The sequence below is a fragment of the Taudactylus pleione genome, unplaced genomic scaffold (genome assembly GCF_031769625.1).
Source record: "Taudactylus pleione unplaced genomic scaffold, aTauple2 ptg001499l, whole genome shotgun sequence".
In the NCBI taxonomy this organism is placed as follows: Eukaryota; Metazoa; Chordata; class Amphibia; order Anura; family Myobatrachidae; genus Taudactylus; species Taudactylus pleione.
In genome coordinates, this window is record NW_028285897.1 from 327,990 (window position 1) to 338,192 (window position 10,203).

Consider the following 10,203-nt stretch of genomic DNA (forward strand, 5'->3'; position numbering starts at 1 on the left):
CACACAGGTACATTTGCCAGTCACAGATTAGGAAGAATGCCCTCCTACGTAGTGGTACAGATAGAGTTGTTAATACATATTTTAACAAGTGAGTGTGACCACGACCCCATCTAGCACCTTGGCCCGTAGTATGCCTAGGTGGCCCTACATCCTGAAGCAGCTGCACCTGATACAGCATTGACGCTCAATCTTCTTTTATACCCAGAACAAGATATTGTTGAAGAATTATAAATACATTATACATTGATTTCAGCTCTATTTAGCCACTTCCCTCTTTTGATATAAAAAAATAAATATTGGTAAAGTAATAACAAAAATGCAAATGATGCCGTACTTATCGCTCAGTTTTAAGAAGCTGCTTTATAGGATTTTCAAGTGTTTTTGTTTTTTTCAAAACTGTATCTCAGTCACAATCTCACACAACCATACCAAATTACCCAAATACCCTATAAAGGGCATTGCAGGTACATTTTTATTTTAACAGCTATTAGGAACAGCCATGGGTATTGTATTGTGCCAAGCTATGCCAATTTATAGATCTTGAATGTTATATTTAAAAAAATTAAAAAAGATAACAAAATATAAATAACCTTTAGAAGGTCTCTAAAAAAATGGAATTAAAAAAATATAAATTTGGCCAGTTAAGTATCCACAATTTTATCATCACTGTTATTATGCTTTATTTAGATGGTACCACAAGAGTATGTAAACAGAGAGTTTAAACAAAACAAGAAAAAGTGATGTACAGTACAGAATATTGCAGGACATAGAATAAACATTGCTGCATCAGCCGTCATAAGACTCTCATGAGCAGCCGGGAGGCAGAGCCCAGGACCATAGGGAGGGTGGTGCGGCCAGTGCCTCCGCACAGGGTGGAATCCTCCAGGGTCACCGGCCACACACTTCCTGGCTCCTGAGGTCTGCAGGAAGAGACCTCCTGCAGTGGTGCGCCGCACACCAAGAACGCCGGTGAAGAATCCCACCCACCCTCCACCCCCTGGATGGAAAGGTAAGCACTCAGGGGGAGGAGGGGGGTGGGGGGGAGCGAGAGCAGTGACAGTGCTGCACAGGGTGCACTGCCATCCAGATACGACGCTGGCAGAACCCAAAGGTTTGGTGTCAATGCTGGCAGAGGGGAGATGATGGTAGAAGTGAGGGAAGGAGAAGCACATGAGGGAAGAAGGCCCTGCTCGTGAGAGCTTACAATCTAAAGGGAGGGAGTGTGAGCAGAAAGACAGGGGTGACACAGAGGGGAGAGACAGTGAGTGAGGAGCATAGAGCAGTCAGTTAGGATGAAAGCTGGATGGCTTTCATAAAGAAGTTGGTATTGACTAGAGCCCATTTAAAGTTTTGTAAAAAGGTAAAGACTCTGATAGGGAAAGGGAGAAAGTGCCAGAGGTAGAGAGCAGCATGAGCAAAATATTTAAAATAGGAGTGGGAGGAATCAGTTGGCGGGAGAGGCGGCATTCATTTGTGAAGCAAATTTGGCAGAAGGGAGTGTGAAGGAGATGAGGTCAGAGACGTAAATGAGAGAGGATTGGGTCAGGACTTTGTAAGTGAGTGTGAGAAGCTTGAATTGGGTTCTCAAGGGAAGGAGATCTAGTGTTGGACTTGCAGGAGAGGGGAGGCAGATGTAGAACATTTGAAGAGGAAGATGATATAGACAGCAGCATTGAGGAAATATTGGAGAGGAGAGAGATGGGAGTCAGGGAGGCCAGATAGGAGGAGGTTACAGTAGTCCAATCTGAAGATGACCAATGAGCGGATGAGGGTCTTAGAGGGTGACAAAGGGTCTGTTCCTGAAGATATTTCTGAGATGGAGACAGCAGGACTGCGAGAGGTACTTAATGTGTGGTTTAAAGGAGTGGGAGGTAGGGATGGCCATTGACCATTGATAGTTAGCAATCATCGATGGATAACTGTTGATGGTTTTACCATCAACGGCAGGGAGCCAATGGTTCTCTGCCATCTATGGACAAGTGGGAGCCGATGTTTTTTATTTCCTCATGGGATGGTGCTAAGCCCTGCCCCCAGCAGCAGTGACCATCGAGGAGTGCAAACCATCGATAGTTTACCATAGATGGGTTTTGCACCATCAATGGTAATCACAGATGGACCCATGGATGGTAACCATGGATGGACACCCCACCTATGGCCATCCCTTGTCCGGGGAGTCAAGAATAACTCCAAGACAGCGAACTTGCGGGCTAGAGGAGATAGTTGTGCTGTCAATAGATAATGAAAAGTGAGGCTATGCGAGAGGGTGGGAAGATTTTAAGCTCAGTCTTAGACATGTTAAGTTTAAGAAAGTGCTGGGACATCCAGGAAGAAATTCCAGATAGGCAGCTGGAGATACGAGTGAGGAAAGAGCGGGAGAGGTCACGGGAGGAGAGGTAGATCTGAGCATCATCAGCAGAGATATTATATTGGAGGCCAAAAGAGGACGTATGGGGGAGAATAGGAGGTGTTCAAGAACAGAGTCTTGGGGGACATCTACTGTTATTGGAAGTGGGGGGAATGGAATTATGAGAGGAGACAGAGAAAGAACAGTCAGAAAGGTTGGAGGTTCAGCCAGGAGAGGGCAGTATATAGTATATAGAGAGGGGGAGAGGTCAGAGGAGAGGTAGATCTGAGTATCATCAGCATAGAGGTTATATTGGAGGCCAAAAGAGGACATATGGAAGAGAATAGGAGACAGTATAACACAGACTGAGAGACAGAGAAAGAACAGTTAGAGAGCTAGGAGGACAGCCAGGAGAGGACAGTATCACACAGTCTGAGAGACAGAGAAAGCACAGTCAGTGAGGTAGGAGGACAGCCAGGAGAGGACAGTATTGCGTATACTGAGAGACAGGGAAAGCACAGTCAGTGAGGTAGTAGGACAGCCAGGAGAGGGCAGTATCACACAGACTGAGAGACAGAGAAAGAAGAGTCAGAGAGCTAGGAGGACAGCCAGGAGAAGGCAGTATCACGCAGACTGAGAGACAGAGAAAGCACAGTCAGTGATGTAGGAGGACAGCCAGGCGAGGGCAGTATCACACAGACTGTGAGACAGAGAAAGAACTGTCAGAGAGCTAGGAGGACAGCCAGGAGAGGGCAGAATCATGCAGACTGAGAGACAGAGAAAGAACAGTCAGAGAGCTAAGAGGACAGCCAGGAGAGATCAGTATCACGCAGACTGAGAGACAGAGAAAGAACAGTCAGGTGAGCTAGGAGGACAGCCAGGAGAGGACAGTATTGTGCAGACTGAGAGACAGAGATATAACAGTCAGTGAGGCAGGAGGACAGCCAGGAGAGTACAGTATCACACAGACTGAGAGACAGAGAAAGAACAGTCAGAGAGCTAGGAGGACAGCCAGGAGAGGGCAGAATCACGCAGACTGAGAGACAGAGAAAGAACAGTCAGAGAGCTAAGAGGACAGCCAGGAGAGATCAGTATCACGCAGACTGAGAGACAGAGAAAGAACAGTCAGGTGAGCTAGGAGGACAGCCAGGAGAGGACAGTATTGTGCAGACTGAGAGACAGAGAAAGAACAGTCAGAGAGGTAGGAGGACAGCCAGGAGAGGGCAGTATTGTGGAGACTGGGAGACAGAGAAAGCACAGTCAGAGAGCTAGGAGGACAGCCAGGAGAGGACAGTATTGTGCAGACTGAGAGACAGAGAAAGCACAGTCAGAGAGGTAGGAGGACAGCCAGGAGAGGGCAGTATCACACAGACTGAGAGATAGAGAAAGAACAGTCAGAGAGCTAGGAGGACAACCAGGAGAGGGCAGTATTGCGTATACTGAGAGACAGAGATAGAACAGTCAGAGAGCTAGGAGGACAGCCAGGAGAGGGCAGTATCACGCTGACTGAATGACAGAGAAAGCACAGTCAGAGAGGTAGGAGGACAGCCAGGAGAGGGCAGTATCGTGCAGACTGAGAGACAGAGAAAGAACAGTCAGAGAGGTAGGAGGACAGCCAGGAGAGGGCAGTATCGTGCAGACTGAGAGACAGAGAAAGCACAGTCAGAGAGGTAGGAGGACAGCCAGGAGAGGGCAGTATTGTGTATACTGAGAGACAGGGAAAGAACAGTCAGAGAGGTAGGAGGACAGCCAGGAGAGGGCAGTATCGTGCAGACTGAGAGACAGAGAAAGCACAGTCAGAGAGGTAGTAGGACAGCCAGGAGAGGGCAGTATCACACAGACTGAGAGACAGAGAAAGAACAGTCAGAGAGCTAGGAGGACAGCCAGGAGATAGCAGTATTGTGCAGACTGAGAGACAGAGAAAGCACAGTCAGAGAGCTAGGAGGACAGCCAGGAGAGGGCAGTATCGCACAGACTGAGAGCTAGGAGGACAGCCAGGAGAGGGTAGTATCACACAGACTGTGAGACAAAGAACAGTCAGGTGAGCTAGGAGGACAGCCAGGAGAGGGCAGTATTGTGCAGACTGAGAGACAGAGAAAGCACAGTCAGAGAGCTAGGAGGACAGCCAGGAGAGGGCAGTATCGCGCAGACTGAGAGCTAGGAGGACAGCCAGGAGAGGGCAGTATCGCGCAGACTGAGAGCTAGGAGGACAGCCAGGAGAGGGCAGTATCGTGGAGACTGAGAAACAGAGGGATCTGATGCAGAGATTTACGCAATGCTGATATTTACACAGATCGAGTAATTTTCAGCCTTTGTACATGTGTGAAATCCATACTGTGCATGTGCAGCGATTGCTTTGTCATTACGCTCACACAGGGGACTCACTTGCAAAGTGAGTGACAAGTCAGCATTTGAGGTATAATTCAAAATAGAGAAAAAAACAAGTATTCCTATAATTGGGCACTCACGGATTACTGGTAATTAAAGATAAATCATATGTGACCCGTAATCCTTATTAAAACATAACTTTCAATATATCCTTAAAATAAGTTCAGTGAAATATTTACACTCAAACCATTGAATATCATTAGTTGTTTATTATATTGTAAATATTTGTGTTTCTTGATTGTTTTATTTCCACAAATCTACATTCCACGCTATAACCCAATATGGAATTCAATTAATTTGGTGTTATTCTATAACTCACACCAGGCTATCTGACACACTGTTACACAATAATTATCAGACAGTATCTGTATCAATATTTCAATGTAAGATTCATCTTCAATTATTAGTGGTTTGAATCATGGTATAGCTCATCTACATAATAATCCTCCAACTGATCTATGTTAGTTTATACAGCGCATCACAGTTCTCCACTAATCACCTTCCTCTCATAACAAATATATCATTAGTACAGCGGTGCGTCTATCTCAGCCCATATTAAAGATAGTCAACTTTTGAATAGGTCTGCTTAATAAAGTGGTTTGTGGAGACATAACATTAAAATCACATAGGACACGCCAACATCGCTTGTCTCACACAGTCCTGACGCGCGTTTCGCTGTCAACTTTTTAATTGCCTCATCGCATCTCTTACATATTGTTCTTCATTCCAGAGTACCACATTCCCTCCCTTGTCGGAAGGTTTAACTACTACATCCTCCCATGACAGGATTTCTTTAAGGGCTCTTTGTTCTTCTCTTCTAAGGTTGTGGTGAGTTGTCGATGACTTTTGCTCTTTTTCCATAGGACATCCAAATCCTTGGACAATAAACCTACAAATGTAGGACATACACTCATCTGTGGAAAAAAATTCCCTTTTCTCTTACATATCGGTCTGGACAGAGATTCTGGAGTATCAGCTTCCTCAGCCAAATTTTAAAGTGCAGATATGGCTTCCATCTCTTCAACAGTGATGTTATTATTGCTTGACTGGGACAAACCTTTAGTACTAGTTGAAGTGTTGGTATAAAATGTTGTGAGCAGTAGCTTTCTCCCAGATAAATTGAGATCCTTTTACCACCTAAAATGATCAAAGTGGGTCTCAGGGAAGAATGTTAAACCCCTACTGAGAATGCTAATATATGTATCATTCAAATCTGTATTGGTCAAATTGACAATCCTTAATCTATTATCACCATCTTCCATAGTTCCTATTTCCTCCTCTGTGTACATCTCTGGTATCTGGGAGTTTCTTGCTGATCCCATTTGTCCCAATTTTGGGTATTTCTTCCCCATCCTGATCTTCCTCTTGGAGGTCTTCGATCCAATGCGGGGGCCTAAGGGTAATTCTAAAAAATCCCTTGAAAAACTGGATGGTAGGCTATCTCTCAGATGAAAGGAGTGGTCTGACTCCTCCGTTCCAGAGGATTCTTGATCCATGGAAATGTATCCCTGTGATGGTCTCCTTGCCACGTCTCCAACTTTCATGCCCATCTTAGAGTTCCACCTAAAGACCTGATTTAAAGCATAATCCCTTTTGTCATGGGCTGTCAGTCATGATCATTCTCCCCATTGGCCGAGGGGAATGGCAATCACGGTCCGGGTCAATGATTGGTGGAAAATTAGGTTAAATGTTGATGCAGCCCTGTCGTCTGGTTGCTCCTATGATTAAGCTGACAGCGAAATGCATGTCTGGACTGTGTGGGACAAGCGATGTTGGCGTGTCCTATGTGATTTTAATGTTATGTCTCCACAAACCACTTTATTAAGCAGACCTATTCAAAAGTTGACTATGTTTAATATGGGCTGAGATAGACCCACCCCTGTACTAACGATATATGTGTTATGAGAGGAGGGTGATTAATGGAAAACTGTGATGTTCTGTATAACCTAACATAGGCCCTGATTCAGACCCACTCGCGAGCGGCTGTCCGCTCGCAAGTGGGTCGATGTTCTGCACTGAGCATGCGCACGACGGAGGGAGCTCCGTCGTGCGCATGCGCCAGACGCGACGAGCGAAGGAAAGTCCTTCGCTCGTTGTGTTTGATCAAAGGGGGCGTGCTGTCGATGTTGATTGACAGGGAACGCCTCCCGTCAGAAGCCGGCCCACTGACATCACTAGACCATCGCGGCCATCAAACTGCACGCTCGTATAGGCTGTGGGTGGTGACCCACAGCTATACGAGCATCCAGGAGGATGCTCCTTTTTTATGGAGGGCGGCCCTCATTCAGAGCGTGCGCTCTGCTCAGAGCGTGCGCTCTGCTCAGAGCGTACGGCTCTGAATGAGTGCCTTAGATCAGTTGGAGAATTATTATACAGATGAGCTATACCATGGTTCAAACCACTAGTAATTGAAGATGAAAGGGATATAAGAAGTGTACTATTTAGTATTCTATCCATTCCATGAGTGATTGAATAGACCGCTTGGTAAAAGCATCTGCCTCCAACATGCTATATGGAGTGGAATAATAATATAGACAAATATTTAGACACACTTTGAGTATATGACACTCTGCGATTATAACTCCAAATTACCATGATCATGTCTGTATCTTTTGTCAATGAAAGTAGTATAGCACCACTTTAATTTGAGAACGGGGACCCTCTTGTGAGACCATAGGTCTAGAATACGCTGCATATTATGGCCCTCATTCAGAGCCGCTCGCAAAAAACGAGCACTCGCTCTGAATGAGGGCGGCCGCTTTTGTTTTGAAAGCCGGCCTCTTGGCCGCTTGCTAAGCCATGGGTTACCACCCACAGCTTTAGCGAGTGACCAGGTGATGGTCGCGATGGTCGAGACCATCCGGACCATCGGGGCTTGCGACGAGACCCTTGCGGTAGGGTCTCATCTACCGCAAGCCCCAGGTAGCTTCCTGCTCTAACAGGGCCGGAAGCTCCCTACTGATATCACTGGTGATGTTAGTAGGGCCGCCTACAAACGGAAGGCGTTCGTTCAGGAATGCCTCCGTTTGTCCGGCCACCCCCCGTCCTGCCTCGAGCTGTTGATCAACATCGACAGCCACCCCGTTTGTAGCGAGCCCCGGAGCGAGTGAATTTGTCACTCGCTCCGTGGCTTGTGCACTGCGAGCGCTGCATGTGCGCAGACCCTCACCATCGACTCGCTTGCGAGCGGCTCTGAATGAGGGCCTATATCCTAACACACTGAGATGAAACGATTTTTATAATACAGCACCGTTAGTTCTTGCGTTAGATACAATCTTGATTATATAGGAGAGATACGGAGCACAACAGTATGTATGTACATAGTAAATCTCCCAACAAATAAATAAAATATTTTAATTTACCAAACTGCTGAGGTAATGAGCTCCTGAAGCTGGAGTAATTAGCAGTTATATACTAATTGGTAACATAATACTGGGTGGGAGTTACTGATCTCTGAAAAGGAGGAGGTGGATATTTTGTAACAAAACAGCATCACATACTGCAGAGTACAAAAGGCTCCTGATATTAGAGCCATTGAGTAGATATTGAACATTATACTGTAGGGGAAATGTGTATGATTCTGAGGACCTGATTCAGACCCGCATGCTAGGATCAGGAGAGGCGCAGTGTCAGGAGAGACGCAGTGTCAGGAGAGATGCAGTGTCAGGAGAGATGCAGTGTCAGGAGAAACGCAGTGTCAGGAGAAAAGCAGTGTCAGGAGAGATGCAGTGTCAGGAGAGAAGCAGTGTCAGGAGAGACGCAGTGTCAGGAGAGACGCAGTGTCAGGAGAGATGCAGTGTCAGGAGAGACTCAGTGTCAGGAGAGACGCAGTGTCAGGAGAGACGCAGTGTCAGGAGAGGCGCAGTGTCAGGAGAGATGCAGTGTCAGGAGAGACGCAGACGCAGTGTCAGGAGAGATGCAGTGTCAGGAGAGATGCAGTGTCAGGAGAGGCGCAGTGTCAGGAGAGACGCAGTGTCAGGAGAGATGCAGTGTCAGGAGAGGTGCAGTGTCAGGAGAGGTGCAGTGTCAGGAGAGATGCAGTGTCAGGAGAGACGCAGTGTCAGGAGAGGTGCAGTATCAGGAGAGACGCAGTGTCAGGAGAGATGCAGTGTCAGGAGAGATGCAGTGTCAGGAGAGGCACAGTGTCAGGAGAGACGCAGTGTCAGGAGAGACGCAGTGTCAGGAGAGATGCAGTGTCAGGAGAGGCACAGTGTCAGGAGAGATGCAGTGTCAGGAGAGACGCAGTGTCAGGAGAGGCACAGTGTCAGGAGAGATGCAGTGTCAGGAGAGACGCAGTGTCAGGAGAGATGCAGTGTCAGGAAAGACGCAGTGTCAGGAGAGATGCAGTGTAGGAAAGACGCAGTGTCAGGAGAGGCGCAGTGTCAGGAGAGATGCAGTGTCAGGAGAGATGCAGTGTCAGGAGAGGCGCAGTGTCAGGAGAGATGCAGTGTCAGGAGAGACGCAGTGTCAGGAGAGATGCAGTGTCAGGAAAGACGCAGTGTCAGGAGAGATGCAGTGTAGGAAAGACGCAGTGTCAGGAGAGGCGCAGTGTCAGGAGAGATGCAGTGTCAGGAGAGACGCAGTGTCAGGAGAGATGCAGTGTCAGGAGAGATGAAGTGTTTGAGACAGGTCTGTAGAAAAGAATACTGAACAAGAGGTGGAAGCAGGGTCGGGGTTCACTGCATTATACAGTCAGTGCAGCGACATGGGATAGAGGAGAAGCACTCTATTGTCTGTCTGTATGTGTGTAACTGTATGTATATAAGTATGTAGAGTGATGTTATGGAGACTGTGAGACCTACTTTCTGACTCTCCCTGATTGTCAGGAAGACTCCCTGGTATAGTAGCAATCTCCCTGACTCCCTGAAGAGTTTAGCAATCTACCTGATGAGCAAGCCCTGAAAAATATCAGTGTGTTTTCATCAACAAATAGATCTTACTAACTGCTCTGGGGCTCATTTACATTTGCATGTAAGGCAATTTATGACACGCCTGTCAGATGTATCAGTACCCATCCATGTTCTTCTGTCAGTAGTCTCTCTGTGAGTGATGTTATTGTTTACACTTGTGGAGTGATACTGCTGTGGCTTTGTGATTAGGTTTTGGTCACAGTTGGAAGTATTTGAGTCGTGCTGTCACGCTGGGAAGTGTGTGGTCATTGGGGAATATTCTACGGACATGTGATTTAGTGTGTCCAATCATTTGGATTGGATTCCTATTATTTTAACACAAGAATCCCTTCAGTGAAGACCGCAGACGCCAGGCTCCCTTCCGGTGGTCGCACTTATATCATTGTTGAAAATGAATGTATAACAGAGTTTGTGTATAAGTGGCTCGAAGAAAATTAATATGTACAGAGAATGTGTTTGTAGCCATAGTCATGTCATAGTCAAGTTTACACCAACCATATATTAATAACCTATAGCCATAGTCATGTCTGTCTGTCCTCATCAGCTTTACTACATAATTCT